Source organism: Mustelus asterias, chromosome 3 (assembly GCF_964213995.1).
Source record: "Mustelus asterias chromosome 3, sMusAst1.hap1.1, whole genome shotgun sequence".
In the NCBI taxonomy this organism is placed as follows: Eukaryota; Metazoa; Chordata; class Chondrichthyes; order Carcharhiniformes; family Triakidae; genus Mustelus; species Mustelus asterias.
This window is the reverse complement of record NC_135803.1, coordinates 84,674,978-84,699,683: the sequence shown is the minus strand read 5'-3', so window position 1 is coordinate 84,699,683 and position 24,706 is coordinate 84,674,978.

Below are 24,706 nucleotides of genomic sequence, written 5' to 3'. Positions count from 1 at the left end.
AGAGACACACACTCTCTCTCAGACACACTCACTCTCTCTCTCTCACAGACACACTCTCTCTCTCTCACAGACACACTCACTCTCTCACAGACACACTCACTCTCTTGCTCTCACAGACACGCTCACTCTCTCTCACAGACACGCTCTCTCTCTCAGACACGCTCTCTCTCAGACACACTTTCTCTCTCACAGACACACACTCTCTCACAGACACACACTCTCTCACAGACACACACTCTCACAGACACACTGTCTCTCACAGACACGCTCACTCTCTCTCACAGACACGCTCAATCTCCCTCTCTCTCACAGACACGCTCACTCTCTCTCTCACAGACACGCTCGCTCTCTCTCTCTCAAAGACACGCTCACTCTCTCTCTCACAGACAGTCTCGCTCTCTCACCGACACGCTCTCTCTCACAGACACACACTCTCTCTCTCAGAGACACACTCACTCTCTCTCAGACACACTCACTCTCTCTCTCTCTCACAGACACACTCTCTCTCACAGACACACTCACTCTCTTGCTCTCACAGACACGGTCACTCTCTCTCTCACAGAAACGCTCTCTCTCTCAGACACGCTCTCTCTCAGACACACTTTCTCTCTCACAGACACACACTCTCTCACAGACACACACTCTCTCACAGACACACACTCTCTCACAGACACACTCTCTCTCTCACAGACACGCTCACTCTCTCTCTCACAGACACACTCACTCTCTCTCTCACAGACACACTCACTCTCTCACAGACACACTCACTCTCTTGCTCTCACAGACACGCTCACTCTCTCTCACAGACACGCTCTCTCTCTCAGACACGCTCTCTCTCAGACACACTTTCTCTCTCACAGACACACACTCTCTCACAGACACACACTCTCTCACAGACACACACTCTCACAGACACACTGTCTCTCACAGACACGCTCACTCTCTCTCACAGACACGCTCAATCTCCCTCTCTCTCACAGACACGCTCACTCTCTCTCTCACAGACACGCTCGCTCTCTCTCTCTCAAAGACACGCTCACTCTCTCTCTCACAGACAGTCTCGCTCTCTCACCGACACGCTCTCTCTCACAGACACACACTCTCTCTCTCAGAGACACACTCACTCTCTCTCAGACACACTCACTCTCTCTCTCTCTCACAGACACACTCTCTCTCACAGACACACTCACTCTCTTGCTCTCACAGACACGGTCACTCTCTCTCTCACAGAAACGCTCTCTCTCTCAGACACGCTCTCTCTCAGACACACTTTCTCTCTCACAGACACACACTCTCTCACAGACACACACTCTCTCACAGACACACACTCTCTCACAGACACACTCTCTCTCTCACAGACACGCTCACTCTCTCTCTCACAGACACACTCACTCTCTCTCTCTCTCTGAGACACGCTCACTTGCTCTCATGGACACATTCACTCTCTCTCACAGACACGCTCACTCTCCCTCTCTCACAGACACGCTCACTCTCTCTCTCTCAGACACGCTCGCTCTCTCTCTCCCAGACACGCTCACTCTCTCTCTCACAGACACGCTCTCTCTCTCACAGACATGCTCACTCCCTCTCTCACAGACACGCTCACTCTCACAGACACTTTCACTCTCTCTCTCACAGACATGCTCACTCTCTCTGTCAGACACGCTCATTCACTCTCTCACAGACACGCTCACTCTCTCTCACAGACACACTCTCACTTTCTCTCACAGACACGCTTGCTCTCTCTCTCAGAGACATGCTCACTCCCTCTCTCCCAGACACGCTCACTCTCACAGACACGCTCAGTCTCTCTCTCTCACAGACACACACTCTCTCTCTCAGAGACACACTCACTCTCTCTCAGACACACTCTCTCAGACACACTCTCTCTCTCTCACAGACACACTCACTCTCTCACAGACACACTCACTCTCTTGCTCTCGCAGACACACACTCTCTCGCAGACACACACTCTCTCACAGACACACACTCTCTCGCAGACACACTCTCTCTCTCACAGACACGCTCTCTCTCTAACAGACACGCTCAATCTCCCTCTCTCTTACAGACATGCTCACTCTCCCTCTCTCACAGACACGCTCACTCTTCCTCTCTCACAGGCACGCTCACTCTCTCTCTCTCACAGACACGCTCACTCTCTCTCTCACAGACAGGCTCTCTCTCACAGACACGCTCGCTCTCTCTCTCTCACAGACCCGCTCACTCTCGCTCACAGACACGCTTGCTCTCTCTCTCACAGACAGTCTCGCTCTCTCACAGACACACTCTCTCTCACAGACACACACTCTCTCTCTCAGAGACACACACTCTCTCTCAGACACACTCACTCTCTCTCTCTCACAGACACACTCTCTCTCTCTCACAGACACACTCACTCTCTCACAGACACACTCACTCTCTTGCTCTCACAGACACGCTCACTCTCTCTCACAGACACGCTCTCTCTCTCAGACACGCTCTCTCTCAGACACACTTTCTCTCTCACAGACACACACTCTCTCACAGACACACACTCTCTCACAGACACACACTCTCTCACAGACACACTGTCTCTCACAGACACGCTCACTCTCTCTCACAGACACGCTCAATCTCCCTCTCTCTCACAGACACGCTCACTCTCTCTCTCACAGACATGCTCGCTCTCTCTCTCTCAAAGACACGCTCACTCTCTCTCTCACAGACAGTCTCGCTCTCTCACCGACACGCTCTCTCTCACAGACACACACTCTCTCTCTCAGAGACACACTCACTCTCTCTCAGACACACTCACTCTCTCTCTCTCTCACAGACACACTCTCTCTCACAGACACACTCACTCTCTTGCTCTCACAGACACGGTCACTCTCTCTCTCACAGAAACGCTCTCTCTCTCAGACACGCTCTCTCTCAGACTCACTTTCTCTCTCACAGACACACACTCTCTCACAGACACACACTCTCTCACAGACACACACTCTCTCACAGACACACTCTCTCTCTCACAGACACGCTCACTCTCTCTCTCACAGACACGCTCAATCTCCCTCTCTCTCACAGACACGCTCACTCTCCCTCTCTCACAGACACGCTCACTCTCTATCTCACAGGCACGCTCACTCCCTCTCTCTCACAGACACGCTCACTCTCTCTCTCACAGACAGGCTCTCTCTCTCTCACAGACACGCTCACTCTCTCTCTCACAGACACGCTCGCTCTCTCTCTCACAGACACGCTCACTCTCTCTCACAGACACGCTTACTCTCTCTCTCACAGACAGGCTCGCTCTCTCACAGACACGCTCTCTCTCACAGACACACACTCTCTCTCACAGACACACACTCTCTCTCACAGACACACACTCTCACACAGACACGCTCACTCTCTCTCTCAGACACGCTCACTCTCTCTCTCACAGACACGCTCACTCTCTCTCTCTCTCTGAGACATGCTCACTCTCTCACAGACACGCTCACTCTCTCTCATGGACACATTCACTCTCTCACAGACACACTCTCTCTCTCACAGACACGCTCACTCTCTCTCTCACAGACACGCTCAATCTCCCTCTCTCTCACAGACACGCTCACTCTCCCTCTCTCACAGACACGCTCACTCTCAATCTCACAGGCACGCTCACTCCCTCTCTCTCACAGACACGCTCACTCTCTCTCTCACAGACAGGCTCTCTCTCTCTCACAGACACGCTCACTCTCTCTCTCACAGACACGCTCGCTCTCTCTCTCTCACAGACACGCTCACTCTCTCTCACAGACACGCTTACTCTCTCTCTCACAGACAGGCTCGCTCTCTCACAGACACGCTCTCTCTCACAGCCACACACTCTCTCTCACAGACACACACTCTCTCTCACAGACACACACTCTCTCACAGACACGCTCGCTCTCTCTCACAAACACGTTCACTCTCTCACAGACACACACTCTCTCACAGACACGCTCGCTCTCTCTCACAAACACGTTCACTCTCTCACAGACACACACTCTCTCTCACAGACACACTCACTCACTCTCTCACAGACACGCACAATCTCCCTCTCTCTCACAGACACGCTCACTCTCTCTCTCACAGACACGCTCACTCTCTCTCTCACAGACACGCTCACTCTCTCTCTCTCTCACAGACACGCTCTCTCTCTCACAGACATGCTCACTCCCTCTCTCACAGACACGCTCACTCTCACAGACACGCTCACTGTCTCTCTCACAGACATGCTCACTGTCTCTCTCAGACACGCTCACTCTCTCTCATGGACACATTCACTCTCTCTCTCACAGACACGCTCACTCTCCCTCACAGACACGATCACTCTCTCTCTCTCTCTCTCTCACAGACACACTCACTCTTTCTCTCTCACAGACACGCTTACTCTCTCTCAGACACGCTCGCTCCCTCTCTCCCTACACGCTCACTCTCTCTCTCACAGACACGCTCTCTCTCAAAGACATGCTCACTCCCTCTCTCACAGACACGCTCACTCTCACAGACACGCTCACTCTCTCTCTCACAGACATGCTCACTCTCTCTCTCAGACACGCTCACTCTCTCTCTCACAGACACGCTCACTCTTTCTCTCTCTCTGAGACATGCTCACTCTCTAACAGACACGCTCACTCTCTCTCATGGACACATTCACTCTCTCTCGCACAGACACGCTCACTCTCTCTCTCACCGACACGCTCACTCTCTCTCTCACAGACACGCTCACTCTCTCTCTCACAGACACGCTCACTCTCTCTCTCTCTCTGAGACATGCTCACTCTCTCACAGACACGCTCACTCTCTCTCATGGACACATTTACTCTCTCTCTCACAGACATGCTCTCTCACTCAGACACGCTCTCTCTCTCAGACACGCTCTCTCTCTCAGACACGTTCTCTCTCTCAGACACGCTCTCTGACACATTCTCTCTCTCAGACACACTCACTCTCTCTCTCTCCCAGACACACTCACTCTCTCTCTCTCACAGACACACTCACTCTCTCACAGACCCGCTCGCTCTCTCTCTCTCACAGACACTCTCTCTCTCTCTCTCTCTCACAGACACGCTCTCTCTCTCTCTCACAAACACGCTCACTCTCTCTCTCACAGACACGCTCACTCTCTCTCTCACAGACAAGCTCACTCTCTCTCACAGACACACTCTCACTTTCTCTCACAGACACGCTCGCTCTCTCTCACAGACATGCTCACTCTCTCACAGACACGCTCACTCTCTCTCTCTCACAGACACACACTCTCTCTCTCTCAGAGACACACTCACTCTCTCTCAGACACACTCACTCTCTCTCTCTCACAGACACACTCTCTCTCTCTCACAGACACACTCACTCTCTCACAGACACACTCACTCTCTTGCTCTCACAGACACGGTCACTCTCTCTCTCACAGACACGCTCTCTCTCTCAGACACGCTCTCTCTCAGACACGCTCTCTCTCAGACACACACTCTCTCACAGACACACACTCTCTCACAGACACACACTCTCTCACAGACACACACTCTCTCACAGGCACACTCTCTCACAGACACGCTCACTCTCTCTCTCACAGACACGCTCAATCTCCCTCTCTCTCAGACACGCTCACTCTCCCTCTCTCACAGACATGCTCACTCTCTCTCTCTCACAGACACGCTCACTCCCTCTCTCTCACAGACACGCTCACTCTCTCTCTCACAGACAGGCTCTCTCTCTCTCACAGACACGCTCACTCTCTCTCTCACAGACACGCTCGCTCTCTCTCTTTCACAGACACGCTCACTCTCTCTCACAGACACGCTTACTCTCTCTCTCACAGACAGGCTCTCTCTCTCACAGACACGCTCTCTCTCACAGACACACACTCTCTCTCACAGACACACACTCTCTCTCACAGACACACACTCTCTCACAGACACGCTCGCTCTCTCTCACAAACACGTTCACTCTCTCACAGACACACACTCTCTCTCACAAACACGTTCACTCTCTCACAGACACACACTCTCTCTCACAGACACACTCACTCACTCTCTCACAGACACGCACAATCTCCGTCTCTCTCACAGACACGCTCACTCTCTCTGTCACAGACACGGTCACTCTCTCTCTCTCTCGCAGACATGCTCACTCTCTCTCTCACAGACACGCTCTCTCTCTCACAGACATGCTCACTCTCTCTCACACAGACACGCTCACTCCCTCTCACACAGACACGCTCACTGTCACAGACACGCTCACTCTCTCTCTCACAGACATGCTCACTCTTTCTCTCAGACACGCTCACTCTCTCTCTCACAGACACGCTCACTCTCTCTCTCTCTCTGAGACATGCTCACTCTCTCACAGACACGCTCACTCTCTCTCATGGACACATTCACTCTCTCTCTCACAGACACGCTCACTCTCTCTCTCTCACAGACACGCTCACTCTCTCTCTCTCTCACAGACACACTCACTCTCTCTCTCTCACAGGGGGCCGCACGGTAGCACAGTGGTTAGCACTGCTGCTTCACAGCTCCAGGGTCCCGGGTTCGATTCCCGGCTCGGGTCACTGTCTGTGTGGAGTTTGCACATTCTCCTCGTGTCTGCGTGGGTTTCCTCCGGGTGCTCCGGTTTCCTCCCACAGTCCAAAGGTGTGCGGGTTAGGTTGATTGGCCAGGTTAAAAAAATAAATTGCCCCTTAGAGTCCTGGGATGTGTAGGTTAGAGGGATCAGTGGGTAAAATATGTGGGGGTAGGGCCTGGGTGGGATTGTGGTCGGTGCAGACTCGATGGGCCGAATGGCCTCCTTCTGCACTGTAGGGTTTCTATGATTTCTATGACACACTCACTCTCTCTCACAGACACGCTCACTCTCTCTCTCTCAGACACGCTTGCTCTCTCTCTCCCAGACCCGCTCACTCTCTCTCTCTCACAGACACGCTCTCTCTCTCACAGACATGCTCAATCACTCTCTCACAGACACGCTCACTCTCACAGACACGCTCACTCTCTCTCTCACAGACATGCTCACTCTCTCTCTCAGACACGCTCACTCTCTCTCTCACAGACACGCTCACTCTCTCTCTCTGAGACATGCTCACTCTCTAACAGACACGCTCGCTCTCTCTCATGGACACATTCACTCTCTCTCTCACAGACACGCTCTCTCTCACAGACACGCTCTCTCTCTCAGACACGCTCTCTCGCTCAGACACGCTCTCTCTCAGACACACTTTCTCTCTCACAGACACACACTCTCTCACAGACACACACTCTCACAGACACACACTCTCTCACAGACACACTCTCTCTCTCACAGACACGCTCATTCTCTCTCTCACAGACATGCTCACTCTCTCTCACAGACACGCTCACTCTCTCTCTCTCTCACAGACACGCTCAATCTCCCTCTCTCTCACAGACACGCTCACTCTCCCTCTCTCACAGACACGCTCACTCTCTCTCTCACAGGCACGCTCACTCCCTCTCTCTCACAGACACGCTCACTCTCTCTCTCACAGACAGGCTCTCTCTCTCTCACAGACACGCTCACTCTTTCTCACACACAGACACGCTCGCTCTCTCTCACAGACACGCTCACTCTCTCTCACAGACACGCTTACTCTCTCTCTCTGACAGGCTCGCTCTCTCACAGACACGCTCTCTCTCACAGACACACACTCTCTCTCACAGACACACACTCTCTCACAGACACGCTCGCTCTCTCAAAACACGTTCACTCTCTCACAGACACACACTCTCTCACGGACACGCTCGCTCTCTCTCACAAACACGTTCACTCTCTCACAGACACACACTCTCACAGACACACTCACTCACTCTCTCAGACACGCACAATCTCCCTCTCTCTCACAGACATGCTCACTCTCTCTCACAGACACACTCACTCTCTCTCTCTCACAGACACGCTCACTCTCTCTCTCAGACACGCTCGCTCCCTCTCTCCCGACACGCTCACTCTCTCTCTCACAGACATGCTCACTCCCTCTCTCTCAGACACGCTCTCTCTCTCAGACACACTCTCTCAGACACACTCTCTCTCTCATACACACTCTCTCAGCCACACTCACTCTCTCAGCCCCACACACTCTCTCAGACACACTCACTCTCTCAGACACACTCACTCTCTCACACACCCTCACTCTCTCACACACCCTCACTCTCTCACACACTCACTCTCTCAGACACACTAACTCTCTCACACACCCTCACTCTCTCACACACCCTCACTCTCTCACACACCCTCACTCTCACACACACTCACTCTCTCTCTCACAGACACACACTCTTTCTCTCTCACAGACACACTCACTCTCTCTCTCAGACAAACTCACTCTCACTCTCTCAGACACACTCTCTCTCGCACAGGCACACTCACTCTCTCACAGACACACTCACTCTCTTGCTCTCACAGACACGCTCACTCTCTCACAGACACGCTCTCTCACAGACACACACTCTCTCTCACAGACACTCACTCTCTCAGAGACACACTCTCTCTCTCACAGACACACTCTCTCTCTCACAGACACACTCTCTCTCTCACAGACACGCTCACTCTCTCTCTCTCATGGAGACGCTCGCTCTCTCTCTCACAGACACGCTCGCTCTCTCTCTCTCAGACACGTTCTCTCTCTCAGACACGCTCTCTCTCTCAGACACACTCTCTCAGACACACTCTCTCTCTCATACACACTCTCATACACACTCACTCTCTCAGCCACACTCACTCTCTCAGCCACACTCACTCTCTCAGACACACTCACTCTCTCAGACACACACTCTCTCAGACACACTCACTCTCTCAGACACACTGACTCTCACACACTCACACACCCTCACTCTCTCACACACCCTCACGGTAGCACAGTGGTTAGCACTGCTGCTTCACAGCTCCAGGGTCCTGAGTTCGATTCCCGGCTCGGGTCACTGTCTGTGTGGAGTTTGCACATTCTCCTCGTGTCTGCGTGGGTTTCCTCCGGGTGCTCCGGTTTCCTCCCACAGTCCAAAGATGTGCGGGATAGGTTGATTGGCCAGGTTAAAAATTGCCCCTTGAGTCCTGGGATGCGTAGGTTAGAGGGATTAGCGGGTAAAATATGTGGGGGTAGGGCCTGGGTCGGATTGTGGTCGGTGCAGACTCGATGGGCCGAATGGCCTCCTTCTGCACTGTAGGGTTTCTATGTTTCTATGTTTCTCTCACACACCCTCACTCTCTCACACTCACTCTCTCAGACACACTCCCTCTCTCAGACACACTCCCTCTCTCACACACCCTCACTCTCACACACACTCACTCTCTCTCTCACAGACACATACTCTCTCTCTCTCACAGACACACTCACTCTCTCTCTCAGACAAACTCACTCTCTCTCTCAGACAAACTCACTCTCTCTCTCTCAGACACACTCACTCTCTCTCTCACAGGCACACTCACTCTCTCACAGACACACTAACTCTCTTGCTCTCACAGACACGCTCACTCTCTCTCTCACAGACACGCTCTCTCTCTCACAGACACGCTCTCTCTCTCACAGACACACACTCTCTCTCACAGACACACACTCTCCCTCACAGACACACTCTCTCTCTCACAGGCACACTCTCTCTCTCATAGGCACACTCTCATTCTCACAGACATGCTCACTCTCTCTCTCAGACACACTCGCTCTCTCTCTCACAGACACGCTCACTCTCTCTCTCACAGACACGCTCTCTCTCTCACAGACATGCTCACTCCCTCTCTCACAGACACGCTCACTCTCACAGACACTTTCACTCTCTCTCTCACAGACATGCTCACTCTCTCTCAGACACGCTCACTCACTCTCTCACAGACATGTTCACTCACTCTCTCACAGACACGCTCACTCTCTCTCACAGACACACTCTCACTTTCTCTCACAGACACGCTTGCTCTCTCTCTCAGAGACATGCTCACTCTCTCTCTCTCAGATACGCTCACTCTCACAGACACGCTCACTCTCTCTCTCTCGCAGACACACTCTGAGACACACTCACTCTCTCTCAGACACACTCACTCTCTCTCTCACAGATACGCTCACTCTCTCTCTATCAGACACGCTCACTCTCTCTCACAGACACGCTCACTCTCTCTCACAGACACGCTCACTCTCTCTCTCACAGACACGCTCACTCTCTCTCACAGACACACTCTCACTTTCTCTCACAGACACGCTTGCTCTCTCTCTCAGAGACATGCTCACTCTCTCTCTCTCAGATACGCTCACTCTCACAGACACGCTCACTCTCTCTCTCTCGCAGACACACTCTCTCTGAGACACACTCACTCTCTCTCAGACACACTCACTCTCTCTCTCACAGATACGCTCACTCTCTCTCTATCAGACACGCTCACTCTCTCTCACAGACACGCTCACTCTCTCTCACAGACACGCTCACTCTCTCTCTCACAGACACGCTCACTCTCTCTCACAGACACACTCACTCTCTCTCTCTCACAGACACGCTCACTCTCTCTCTCAGAGACATGCTCACTCTCTCTCTCACAGACACGCTCACTCTCACAGACACGCTCTCTCTCTCACAGACATGCTCACTCCCTCTCTCAGGGACACGCTCACTCTCACAGACACGCTCACACTCTCTCTCACAGACACGCTCACTCTCTCTCTCACCGACACGCTCACTCTCTCTCTCTCAGACACGCTCACTCTCTCTCTCACAGACACGCTCACTCTCTCTCTCTCTCTCTGAGACATGCTCGCTCTCTCACAGTCACACTCACTCTCTCTCATGGACACATTTACTCTCTCTCTCACAGACATGCTCTCTCACTCAGACACGCTCTCTCTCTCAGACACGCTCTCTCTCAGACACGCTCTCTCAGACACGTTCTCTCTCTCAGACACGCTCTCTCTGACACATTCTCTCTCTCAGACACAGTCTCACTCTCAGACACACTCTCTATCTCATACACACTCTCTCATACACACTCTCTCAGACACACTCACTCTCTCAGCCACACTCACTCTCTCAGCCACACTCACTCTCTCAGCCACACTCACTCTCTCAGCCACACTCACTCTCTCACACACTCACTCTCTCAGACGCACTCACTCTCTCACACACCCTCACTCTCTCACACACACTCACTCTCTCTCACAGACACACTCTCTCTCACAGACATACTCACTCTCTCTCAGAAACACACTCTCTCTCTCTCCCAGACACACTCACTCTCTCTCTCTCACAGACACACTCACTCTCTCACAGACCCGCTCGCTCTCTCTCTCTCACAGACACTCTCTCTCTCTCACAGACACGCTCTCTCTCTCTCACAAACACGCTCACTCTCTCTCTCACAGACACGCTCACTCTCTCTCTCACAGACATGCTCACTCTCTCTCTCACAGACAAGCTCACTCTCTCTCACAGACACACTCTCACTTTCTCTCACAGACACGCTCGCTCTCTCTCTCACAGACATGCTCACTCTCTCTCTCACAGACACGCTCACTCTCACAGACACGCTCACGCTCTCTCTCTCACACACTCTCTCTCTCTCAGAGACACACTCACTCTCTCTCAGACACACTCACTCTCTCTCTCTCACAGACACACTCTCTCTCTCTCACAGACACACTCACTCTCTCACAGACACACTCACTCTCTTGCTCTCACAGATATGGTCACTCTCTCTCTCACAGACACGCTCTCTCTCTCAGACACGCTCTCTCTCAGACACACTTTCTCTCTCACAGACACACACTCTCTCACAGACACACACTCTCTCACAGACACACACTCTCTCACAGGCACACTCTCTCTCTCACAGACACGCTCACTCTCTCTCTCACAGACATGCTCACTCTCTCTCTCACAGACACGCTCGCTCTCTCTCTTTCACAGACACGCTCACTCTCTCTCACAGACACGCTTACTCCCTCTCTCACAGACAGGCTCGCTCTCTCACAGACACGCTCTCTCTCACAGACACACACTCTCTCTCACAGACACACACTCTCTCACAGACACGCTCGCTCTCTCTCACAAACACGTTCACTCTCTCACAGACACACACTCTCTCTCACAGACACACTCACTCACTCTCTCACAGACACGCACAATCTCCCTCTCTCTCACAGACACGCTCACTCTCTCTGTCACAGACACGGTCACTCTCTCTCTCTCGCAGACATGCTCACTCTCTCTCTCTCACAGACACGCTCTCTCTCTCACAGACATGCTCACTCCCTCTCACACAGACACGCTCACTCTCTCTCTCAGACACGCTCACTCTCTCTCTCACAGACACGCTCACTCTCTCTCTCTCTCTGAGACATGCTCACTCTCTCACAGACACGCTCACTCTCTCTCATGGACACATTCACTCTCTCACAGACACGCTCACTCTCCCTCTCTCACAGACACGCTCACTCTCTCTCTCTCTCACAGACACACTCTCTCTCTCTCTCACAGACACACTCACTCTCTCTCACAGACACGCTCTCTCTCTCACAGACATGCTCACTCCCTCTCTCACAGACACGCTCACTCTCTCTCTCACAGACATGCTCACTCTCTCTCTCAGATACGCTCACTCTCTCTCTCACAGACACGCTCACTCTTTCTCTCTCTCTGAGACATGCTCACTCTCTAACAGACACGCTCACTCTCTCTCATGGACACGTTCACTCTCTCTCTCACAGACACGCTCTCTCTCTCAGACACGCTCTCTCTCTCAGACACGCTCTCTCTCTCAGACACGCTCTCTCTCAGACACGCTCTCTCTCTCAGACACGCTCTCTCTCTCAGACACACTCTCTCAGACACACTCTCTCAGACACACTCTCTCAGACACACTCACTCTCTCAGACACACTCACTCTCTCAGACACACTCTCTCTGACATGCTCACTCTCTCACACACGCTCACTCTCTCACACACCCTCACTCTCTCACACACTCACTCTCTCAGACACACTCACTCTCTCACACACCCTCACTCTCTCACACACCCTCACTCTCTCTCACAGACACACACTCTCTCTCTCTCACAGACACACTCACTCTCTCTCTCTCTCAGACAAACTCACTCTCTCTCTCTCGGACACACTCACTCTCTCTCTCACAGACGCACTCACTCTCTCACAGACACACTCACTCTCTTGCTCTCACAGACACGCTCACTCTCTCTCACAGACACGCTCTCTCTCTCACAGACACGCTCTCTCTCACAGACACACACTCTCTCTCACAGACACACCCTCTCTCACAGACCCACTCTCTCTCTCACAGACACACTCTCTCTCTCACAGACATGCTCACTCTCTCTCTCAGACACGCTCACTCTCTCTCTCACAGACACGCTCACTCTCTCTCTCACAGACACACTCACTCTCTCTCTCTCTCTGAGACACGCTCACTTGCTCTCATGGACACATTCACTCTCTCTCACAGACACGCTCACTCTCCCTCTCTCACAGACACGCTCACTCTCTCTCTCTCAGACACGCTCGCTCTCTCTCTCCCAGACACGCTCACTCTCTCTCTCACAGACACGCTCTCTCTCTCACAGACATGCTCACTCCCTCTCTCACAGACACGCTCACTCTCACAGACACTTTCACTCTCTCTCTCACAGACATGCTCACTCTCTCTCTCAGACACGCTCACTCACTCTCTCACAGACATGTTCACTCACTCTCTCACAGACACGCTCACTCTCTCTCACAGACACACTCTCACTTTCTCTCACAGACACGCTTGCTCTCTCTCTCAGAGACATGCTCACTCTCTCTCTCTCAGATACGCTCACTCTCACAGACACGCTCACTCTCTCTCTCTCGCAGACACACTCTCTCTGAGACACACTCACTCTCTCTCAGACACACTCACTCTCTCTCTCACAGATACGCTCACTCTCTCTCTATCAGACACGCTCACTCTCTCTCACAGACACGCTCACTCTCTCTCACAGACACGCTCACTCTCTCTCACAGACACACTCTCACTTTCTCTCACAGACACGCTTGCTCTCTCTCTCAGAGACATGCTCACTCTCTCTCAGATACGCTCACTCTCACAGACACGCTCACTCTCTCTCTCTCGCAGACACACTCTCTCTGAGACACACTCTCTCTCAGACACACTCACTCTCTCTCTCACAGATACGCTCACTCTCTCTCTATCAGACACGCTCACTCTCTCTCACAGACACGCTCACTCTCTCTCACAGACACGCTCACTCTCTCTCTCACAGACACGCTCACTCTCTCTCACAGACACACTCTCACTTTCTCTCACAGACACGCTTGCTCTCTCTCTCAGAGACATGCTCACTCTCTCTCAGATACGCTCACTCTCACAGACACGCTCACTCTCTCTCTCTCGCAGACACACTCTCTCTGAGACACACTCTCTCTCAGACACACTCACTCTCTCTCTCACAGATACGCTCACTCTCTCTCTATCAGACACGCTCACTCTCTCTCACAGACACGCTCACTCTCTCTCACAGACACGCTCACTCTCTCTCACAGACACACTCACTCTCTCTCTCTCACAGACACGCTCACTCTCTCTCTCAGAGACATGCTCACTCTCTCTCTCACAGACACGCTCACTCTCACAGACACGCTCTCTCTCTCACAGACATGCTCACTCCCTCTCTCAGGGACACGCTCACTCTCACAGACACGCTCACACTCTCTCTCACAGACACGCTCACTCTCTCTCTCACCGACACGCTCACTCTCTCTCTCTCAGACACGCTCACTCTCTCTCTCACAGACACGCTCACTCTCTCTCTCTCTCTCTGAGACATGCTCGCTCTCTCACAGACACACTCACTCTCTCTCATGGACACATTTACTCTCTCTCTCACAGACATGCTCTCTCACTCAGACACGCTCTCTCTCTCAGACACGCTCTCTCTCAGACACGCTCTCTCAGACACGTTCTCTCTCTCAGACACGCTCTCTCTGACACATTCTCTCTCTCAGACACAGTCTCACTCTCAGACACACTCTCTATCTCATACACACTCTCTCATACACACTCTCTCAGACACACTCACTCTCTCAGCCACACTCACTCTCTCAGCCACACTCACTCTCTCAGCCACACTCACTCTCTCAGCCACACTCACTCTCTCAGACGCACTCACTCTCTCACACACCCTCACTCTCTCACACACACTCACTCTCTCTCACAGACACACTCTCTCTCACAGACATACTCACTCTCTCTCAGAAACACACTCTCTCTCTCTCCCAGACACACTCATTCTCTCTCTCTCACAGACACACTCACTCTCTCACAGACCCGCTCGCTCTCTCTCTCTCACAGACACTCTCTCTCTCTCACAGACACGCTCTCTCTCTCTCACAAACACGCTCACTCTCTCTCTCACAGACACGCTCACTCTCTCTCTCACAGACAAGCTCACTCTCTCTCACAGACACACTCTCACTTTCTCTCACAGACACGCTCGCTCTCTCTCTCACAGACATGCTCACTCTCTCTCTCACAGACACGCTCACTCTCACAGACACGCTCACGCTCTCTCTCTCACACACACTCTCTCTCTCAGAGACACACTCACTCTCTCTCAGACACACTCACTCTCTCTCTCTCACAGACACACTCTCTCTCTCTCACAGACACACTCACTCTCTCACAGACACACTCACTCTCTTGCTCTCACAGATATGGTCACTCTCTCTCTCACAGACACGCTCTCTCTCTCAGACACGCTCTCTCTCAGACACACTTTCTCTCTCACAGACACACACTCTCTCACAGACACACACTCTCTCACAGACACACACTCTCTCACAGGCACACTCTCTCTCTCACAGACACGCTCACTCTCTCTCTCACAGACACGCTCACTCTCTCTCTCACAGACACACTCACTCTCTCTCTCTCTCTGAGACACGCTCACTTGCTCTCATGGACACATTCACTCTCTCTCACAGACACGCTCACTCTCCCTCTCTCACAGACACGCTCACTCTCTCTCTCTCAGACACGCTCGCTCTCTCTCTCCCAGACACGCTCACTCTCTCTCTCACAGACACGCTCTCTCTCTCACAGACATGCTCACTCCCTCTCTCACAGACACGCTCACTCTCACAGACACTTTCACTCTCTCTCTCACAGACATGCTCACTCTCTCTCTCAGACACGCTCACTCACTCTCTCACAGACATGTTCACTCACTCTCTCACAGACACGCTCACTCTCTCTCACAGACACACTCTCACTTTCTCTCACAGACACGCTTGCTCTCTCTCTCAGAGACATGCTCACTCTCTCTCTCTCAGATACGCTCACTCTCACAGACACGCTCACTCTCTCTCTCTCGCAGACACACTCTCTCTGAGACACACTCACTCTCTCTCAGACACACTCACTCTCTCTCTCACAGATACGCTCACTCTCTCTCTATCAGACACGCTCACTCTCTCTCACAGACACGCTCACTCTCTCTCACAGACACGCTCACTCTCTCTCTCACAGACACGCTCACTCTCTCTCACAGACACACTCACTCTCTCTCTCTCACAGACACGCTCACTCTCTCTCTCAGAGACATGCTCACTCTCTCTCTCACAGACACGCTCACTCTCACAGACACGCTCTCTCTCTCACAGACATGCTCACTCCCTCTCTCAGGGACACGCTCACTCTCACAGACACGCTCACACTCTCTCTCACAGACACGCTCACTCTCTCTCTCACCGACACGCTCACTCTCTCTCTCTCAGACACGCTCACTCTCTCTCTCACAGACACGCTCACTCTCTCTCTCTCTCTCTGAGACATGCTCGCTCTCTCACAGACACACTCACTCTCTCTCATGGACACATTTACTCTCTCTCTCACAGACATGCTCTCTCACTCAGACACGCTCTCTCTCTCAGACACGCTCTCTCTCAGACACGCTCTCTCAGACACGTTCTCTCTCTCAGACACGCTCTCTCTGACACATTCTCTCTCTCAGACACAGTCTCACTCTCAGACACACTCTCTATCTCATACACACTCTCTCATACACACTCTCTCAGAGACACTCACTCTCTCAGCCACACTCACTCTCTCAGCCACACTCACTCTCTCAGCCACACTCACTCTCTCAGCCACACTCACTCTCTCAGCCACACTCACTCTCTCAGCCACACTCACTCTCTCAGCCACACTCACTCTCTCACACACTCACTCTCTCAGACGCACTCACTCTCTCACACACCCTCACTCTCTCACACTCACTCACTCTCTCTCACAGACACACTCTCTCTCACAGACATACTCACTCTCTCTCAGAAACACACTCTCTCTCTCTCCCAGACACACTCACTCTCTCTCTCTCACAGACACACTCACTCTCTCACAGACCCGCTCGCTCTCTCTCTCTCACAGACACTCTCTCTCTCTCACAGACACGCTCTCTCTCTCTCACAAACACGCTCACTCTCTCTCTCACAGACACGCTCACTCTCTCTCTCACAGACAAGCTCACTCTCTCTCACAGACACACTCTCACTTTCTCTCACAGACACGCTCGCTCTCTCTCTCACAGACATGCTCACTCTCTCTCTCACAGACACGCTCACTCTCACAGACACGCTCACGCTCTCTCTCTCACACACACTCTCTCTCTCAGAGACACACTCACTCTCTCTCAGACACACTCACTCTCTCTCTCTCACAGACACACTCTCTCTCTCTCACAGACACACTCACTCTCTCACAGACACACTCACTCTCTTGCTCTCACAGATATGGTCACTCTCTCTCTCACAGACACGCTCTCTCTCTCAGACACGCTCTCTCTCAGACACACTTTCTCTCTCACAGACACACACTCTCTCACAGACACACACTCTCTCACAGACACACACTCTCTCACAGGCACACTCTCTCTCTCACAGACACGCTCACTCTCTCTCTCACAGACACGCTCACTCTCTCTCTCACAGACACGCTCGCTCTCTCTCTTTCACAGACACGCTCACTCTCTCTCACAGACACGCTTACTCCCTCTCTCACAGACAGGCTCGCTCTCTCACAGACACGCTCTCTCTCACAGACACACACTCTCTCTCACAGACACACACTCTCTCACAGACACGCTCGCTCTCTCACAAACACGTTCACTCTCTCACAGACACACACTCTCTCTCACAGACACACTCACTCACTCTCTCACAGACACGCACAATCTCCCTCTCTCTCACAGACACGCTCACTCTCTCTGTCACAGACACGGTCACTCTCTCTCTCTCGCAGACATGCTCACTCTCTCTCTCTCACAGACACGCTCTCTCTCTCACAGACATGCTCACTCCCTCTCACACAGACACGCTCACTCTCTCTCTCAGACACGCTCACTCTCTCTCTCACAGACACGCTCACTCTCTCTCTCTGAGACATGCTCACTCTCTCACAGACACGCTCACTCTCTCTCATGGACACATTCACTCTCTCACAGACACGCTCACTCTCCCTCTCTCACAGACACGCTCACTCTCTCTCTCTCTCACAGACACACTCTCTCTCTCTCTCACAGACACACTCACTCTCTCTCACAGACACGCTCTCTCTCTCACAGACATGCTCACTCCCTCTCTCACAGACACGCTCACTCTCTCTCTCACAGACATGCTCACTCTCTCTCTCAGATACGCTCACTCTCTCTCTCACAGACACGCTCACTCTTTCTCTCTCTCTGAGACATGCTCACTCTCTAACAGACACGCTCACTCTCTCTCATGGACACGTTCACTCTCTCTCTCACAGACACGCTCTCTCTCTCAGACACGCTCTCTCTCTCAGACACGCTCTCTCTCTCAGACACGCTCTCTCTCTCAGACACGCTCTCTCTCTCAGACACGCTCTCTCTCTCAGACACGCTCTCTCTCTCAGACACACTCTCTCAGACACACTCTCTCATACACACTCTCTCAGACACACTCACTCTCTCAGACACACTCACTCTCTCAGACACACTCTCTCTGACATGCTCACTCTCTCACACACGCTCACTCTCTCACACACCCTCACTCTCTCACACACTCACTCTCTCAGACACACTCACTCTCTCACACACCCTCACTCTCTCACACACCCTCACTCTCTCTCACAGACACACACTCTCTCTCTCTCACAGACACACTCACTCTCTCTCTCTCTCAGACAAACTCACTCTCTCTCTCTCGGACACACTCACTCTCTCTCTCACAGACACACTCACTCTCTCACAGACACACTCACTCTCTTGCTCTCACAGACACGCTCACTCTCTCTCACAGACACGCTCTCTCTCTCACAGACACGCTCTCTCTCACAGACACACACTCTCTCTCACAGACACACCCTCTCTCACAGACCCACTCTCTCTCTCACAGACACACTCTCTCTCTCACAGACATGCTCACTCTCTCTCTCAGACACGCTCACTCTCTCTCTCACAGACACGCTCACTCTCTCTCTCACAGACACACTCACTCTCTCTCTCTCTCTGAGACACGCTCACTTGCTCTCATGGACACATTCACTCTCTCTCACAGACACGCTCACTCTCCCTCTCTCACAGACACGCTCACTCTCTCTCTCTCAGACACGCTCGCTCTCTCTCTCCCAGACACGCTCACTCTCTCTCTCACAGACACGCTCTCTCTCTCACAGACATGCTCACTCCCTCTCTCACAGACACGCTCACTCTCACAGACACTTTCACTCTCTCTCTCACAGACATGCTCACTCTCTCTGTCAGACACGCTCATTCACTCTCTCACAGACACGCTCACTCTCTCTCACAGACACACTCTCACTTTCTCTCACAGACACGCTTGCTCTCTCTCTCAGAGACATGCTCACTCCCTCTCTCCCAGACACGCTCACTCTCACAGACACGCTCAGTCTCTCTCTCTCACAGACACACACTCTCTCTCTCAGAGACACACTCACTCTCTCTCAGACACACTCTCTCAGACACACTCTCTCTCTCTCACAGACACACTCACTCTCTCACAGACACACTCACTCTCTTGCTCTCGCAGACACACACTCTCTCGCAGACACACACTCTCTCACAGACACACACTCTCTCGCAGACACACTCTCTCTCTCACAGACACGCTCTCTCTCTAACAGACACGCTCAATCTCCCTCTCTCTTACAGACACGCTCACTCTCCCTCTCTCACAGACACGCTCACTCTTCCTCTCTCACAGGCACGCTCACTCTCTCTCTCTCACAGACACGCTCACTCTCTCTCTCACAGACAGGCTCTCTCTCACAGACACGCTCGCTCTCTCTCTCTCACAGACCCGCTCACTCTCGCTCACAGACACGCTTGCTCTCTCTCTCACAGACAGTCTCGCTCTCTCACAGACACACTCTCTCTCACAGACACACACTCTCTCTCTCAGAGACACACACTCTCTCTCAGACACACTCACTCTCTCTCTCTCACAGACACACTCTCTCTCTCTCACAGACACACTCACTCTCTCACAGACACACTCACTCTCTTGCTCTCACAGACACGCTCACTCTCTCTCACAGACACGCTCTCTCTCTCAGACACGCTCTCTCTCAGACACACTTTCTCTCTCACAGACACACACTCTCTCACAGACACACACTCTCTCACAGACACACACTCTCTCACAGACACACTGTCTCTCACAGACACGCTCACTCTCTCTCACAGACACGCTCAATCTCCCTCTCTCTCACAGACACGCTCACTCTCTCTCTCACAGACACGCTCGCTCTCTCTCTCTCAAAGACACGCTCACTCTCTCTCTCACAGACAGTCTCGCTCTCTCACCGACACGCTCTCTCTCACAGACACACACTCTCTCTCTCAGAGACACACTCACTCTCTCTCAGCCACACTCACTCTCTCACACACTCACTCTCTCAGACGCACTCACTCTCTCACACACCCTCACTCTCTCACACACACTCACTCTCTCTCACAGACACACTCTCTCTCACAGACATACTCACTCTCTCTCAGAAACACACTCTCTCTCTCTCCCAGACACACTCACTCTCTCTCTCTCACAGACACACTCACTCTCTCACAGACCCGCTCGCTCTCTCTCTCTCACAGACACTCTCTCTCTCTCACAGACACGCTCTCTCTCTCTCACAAACACGCTCACTCTCTCTCTCACAGACACGCTCACTCTCTCTCTCACAGACAAGCTCACTCTCTCTCACAGACACACTCTCACTTTCTCTCACAGACACGCTCGCTCTCTCTCTCACAGACATGCTCACTCTCTCTCTCACAGACACGCTCACTCTCACAGACACGCTCACGCTCTCTCTCTCACACACACTCTCTCTCTCAGAGACACACTCACTCTCTCTCAGACACACTCACTCTCTCTCTCTCACAGACACACTCTCTCTCTCTCACAGACACACTCACTCTCTCACAGACACACTCACTCTCTTGCTCTCACAGATATGGTCACTCTCTCTCTCACAGACACGCTCTCTCTCTCAGACACGCTCTCTCTCAGACACACTTTCTCTCTCACAGACACACACTCTCTCACAGACACACACTCTCTCACAGACACACACTCTCTCACAGGCACACTCTCTCTCTCACAGACACGCTCACTCTCTCTCTCACAGACACGCTCAATCTCCCTCTCTCTCAGACACGCTCACTCTCCCTCTCTCACAGACACGCTCACTCTCCCTCTCTCACAGACACGCTCACTCTCTCTCTCACTGGCACGCTCACTCCCTCTCTCTCACAGACACGCTCACTCTCTCTCTCACAGACAGGCTCTCTCTCTCTCACAGACACGCTCACTCTCTCTCTCACAGACACGCTCGCTCTCTCTCTTTCACAGACACGCTCACTCTCTCTCACAGACACGCTTACTCTCTCTCTCACAGACAGGCTCGCTCTCTCACAGACACGCTCTCTCTCACAGACACACACTCTCTCTCACAGACACACACTCTCTCACAGACACGCTCGCTCTCTCTCACAAACACGTTCACTCTCTCACAGACACACACTCTCTCTCACAGACACACTCACTCACTCTCTCACAGACACGCACAATCTCCCTCTCTCTCACAGACACGCTCACTCTCTCTGTCACAGACACGGTCACTCTCTCTCTCTCTCGCAGACATGCTCACTCTCTCTCTCTCACAGACACGCTCTCTCTCTCACAGACATGCTCACTCCCTCTCACACAGACACGCTCACTCTCTCTCAGACACGCTCACTCTCTCTCTCACAGACACGCTCACTCTCTCTCTCTCTCTGAGACATGCTCACTCTCTCACAGACACGCTCACTCTCTCTCATGGACACATTCACTCTCTCACAGACACGCTCACTCTCCCTCTCTCACAGACACGCTCACTCTCTCTCTCTCATTGACACACTCACTCTCTCTCTCTCACAGACAGGCTCACTCTCTCTCTCTCAGACACACTCGCTCTCTCTCTCACAGACACGCTCACTCTCTCTCACAGACATGCTCACTCCCTCTCTCACAGACACGCTCACTCTCTCTCTCACAGACATGCTCACTCTCTCTCTCAGATACGCTCACTCTCTCTCTCACAGACACGCTCACTCTTTCTCTCTCTCTGAGACATGCTCACTCTCTAACAGACACGCTCACTCTCTCTCATGGACACGTTCACTCTCTCTCTCACAGACACGCTCTCTCTCTCAGACACGCTCTCTCTCTCAGACACGCTCTCTCTCTCAGACACGCTCTCTCTCTCAGACACGCTCTCTCTCTCAGACACGCTCTCTCTCTCAGACACACTCTCTCAGACACACTCTCTCATACACACTCTCTCAGACACACTCACTCTCTCAGACACACTCACTCTCTCAGACACACTCTCTCTGACACGCTCACTCTCTCACACATGCTCACTCTCTCACACACCCTCACTCTCTCACACACTCACTCTCTCAGACACACTCACTCTCTCACACACCCTCACTCTCTCACACACCCTCACTCTCTCTCACAGACACACACTCTCTCTCTCTCACAGACACACTCACTCTCTCTCTCTCTCAGACAAACTCACTCTCTCTCTCTCGGACACACTCACTCTCTCTCTCACAGACACACTCACTCTCTCACAGACACACTCACTCTCTTGCTCTCACAGACACGCTCACTCTCTCTCTCACAGACACGCTCTCTCTCTCACAGACACGCTCTCTCTCACAGACACACACTCTCTCTCACAGACACACCCTCTCTCACAGACCCACTCTCTCTCTCACAGACACACTCTCTCTCTCACAGACATGCTCACTCTCTCTCTCAGACATGCTCACTCTCTCTCTCACAGACACGCTCACTCTCTCTCTCACAGACACACTCTCTCTCTCTCTCTGAGACACGCTCACTTGCTCTCATGGACACATTCACTCTCTCTCACAGACACGCTCACTCTCCCTCTCTCACAGACACGCTCACTCTCTCTCTCTCAGACACGCTCGCTCTCTCTCTCCCAGACACGCTCACTCTCTCTCTCACAGACACGCTCTCTCTCTCACAGACATGCTCACTCCCTCTCTCACAGACACGCTCACTCTCACAGACACTTTCACTCTCTCTCTCACAGACATGCTCACTCTCTCTGTCAGACACGCTCATTCACTCTCTCACAGACACGCTCACTCTCTCTCACAGACACACTCTCACTTTCTCTCACAGACACGCTTGCTCTCTCTCTCAGAGACATGCTCACTCCCTCTCTCCCAGACACGCTCACTCTCACAGACACGCTCAGTCTCTCTCTCTCACAGACACACACTCTCTCTCTCAGAGACACACTCACTCTCTCTCAGACACACTCTCTCAGACACACTCTCTCTCTCTCACAGACACACTCACTCTCTCACAGACACACTCACTCTCTTGCTCTCGCAGACACACACTCTCTCGCAGACACACACTCTCTCACAGACACACACTCTCTCGCAGACACACTCTCTCTCTCACAGACACGCTCTCTCTCTAACAGACACGCTCAATCTCCCTCTCTCTTACAGACACGCTCACTCTCCCTCTCTCACAGACACGCTCACTCTTCCTCTCTCACAGGCATGCTCACTCTCTCTCTCTCACAGACACGCTCACTCTCTCTCTCACAGACAGGCTCTCTCTCACAGACACGCTCGCTCTCTCTCTCTCACAGACCCGCTCACTCTCGCTCACAGACACGCTTGCTCTCTCTCTCACAGACAGTCTCGCTCTCTCACAGACACACTCTCTCTCACAGACACACACTCTCTCTCTCAGAGACACACACTCTCTCTCAGACACACTCACTCTCTCTCTCTCACAGACACACTCTCTCTCTCTCACAGACACACTCACTCTCTCACAGACACACTCACTCTCTTGCTCTCACAGACACGCTCACTCTCTCTCACAGACACGCTCTCTCTCTCAGACACGCTCTCTCTCAGACACACTTTCTCTCTCACAGACACACACTCTCTCACAGACACACACTCTCTCACAGACACACACTCTCTCACAGACACACTGTCTCTCACAGACACGCTCACTCTCTCTCACAGACACGCTCAATCTCCCTCTCTCTCACAGACACGCTCACTCTCTCTCTCACAGACATGCTCGCTCTCTCTCTCTCAAAGACACGCTCACTCTCTCTCTCACA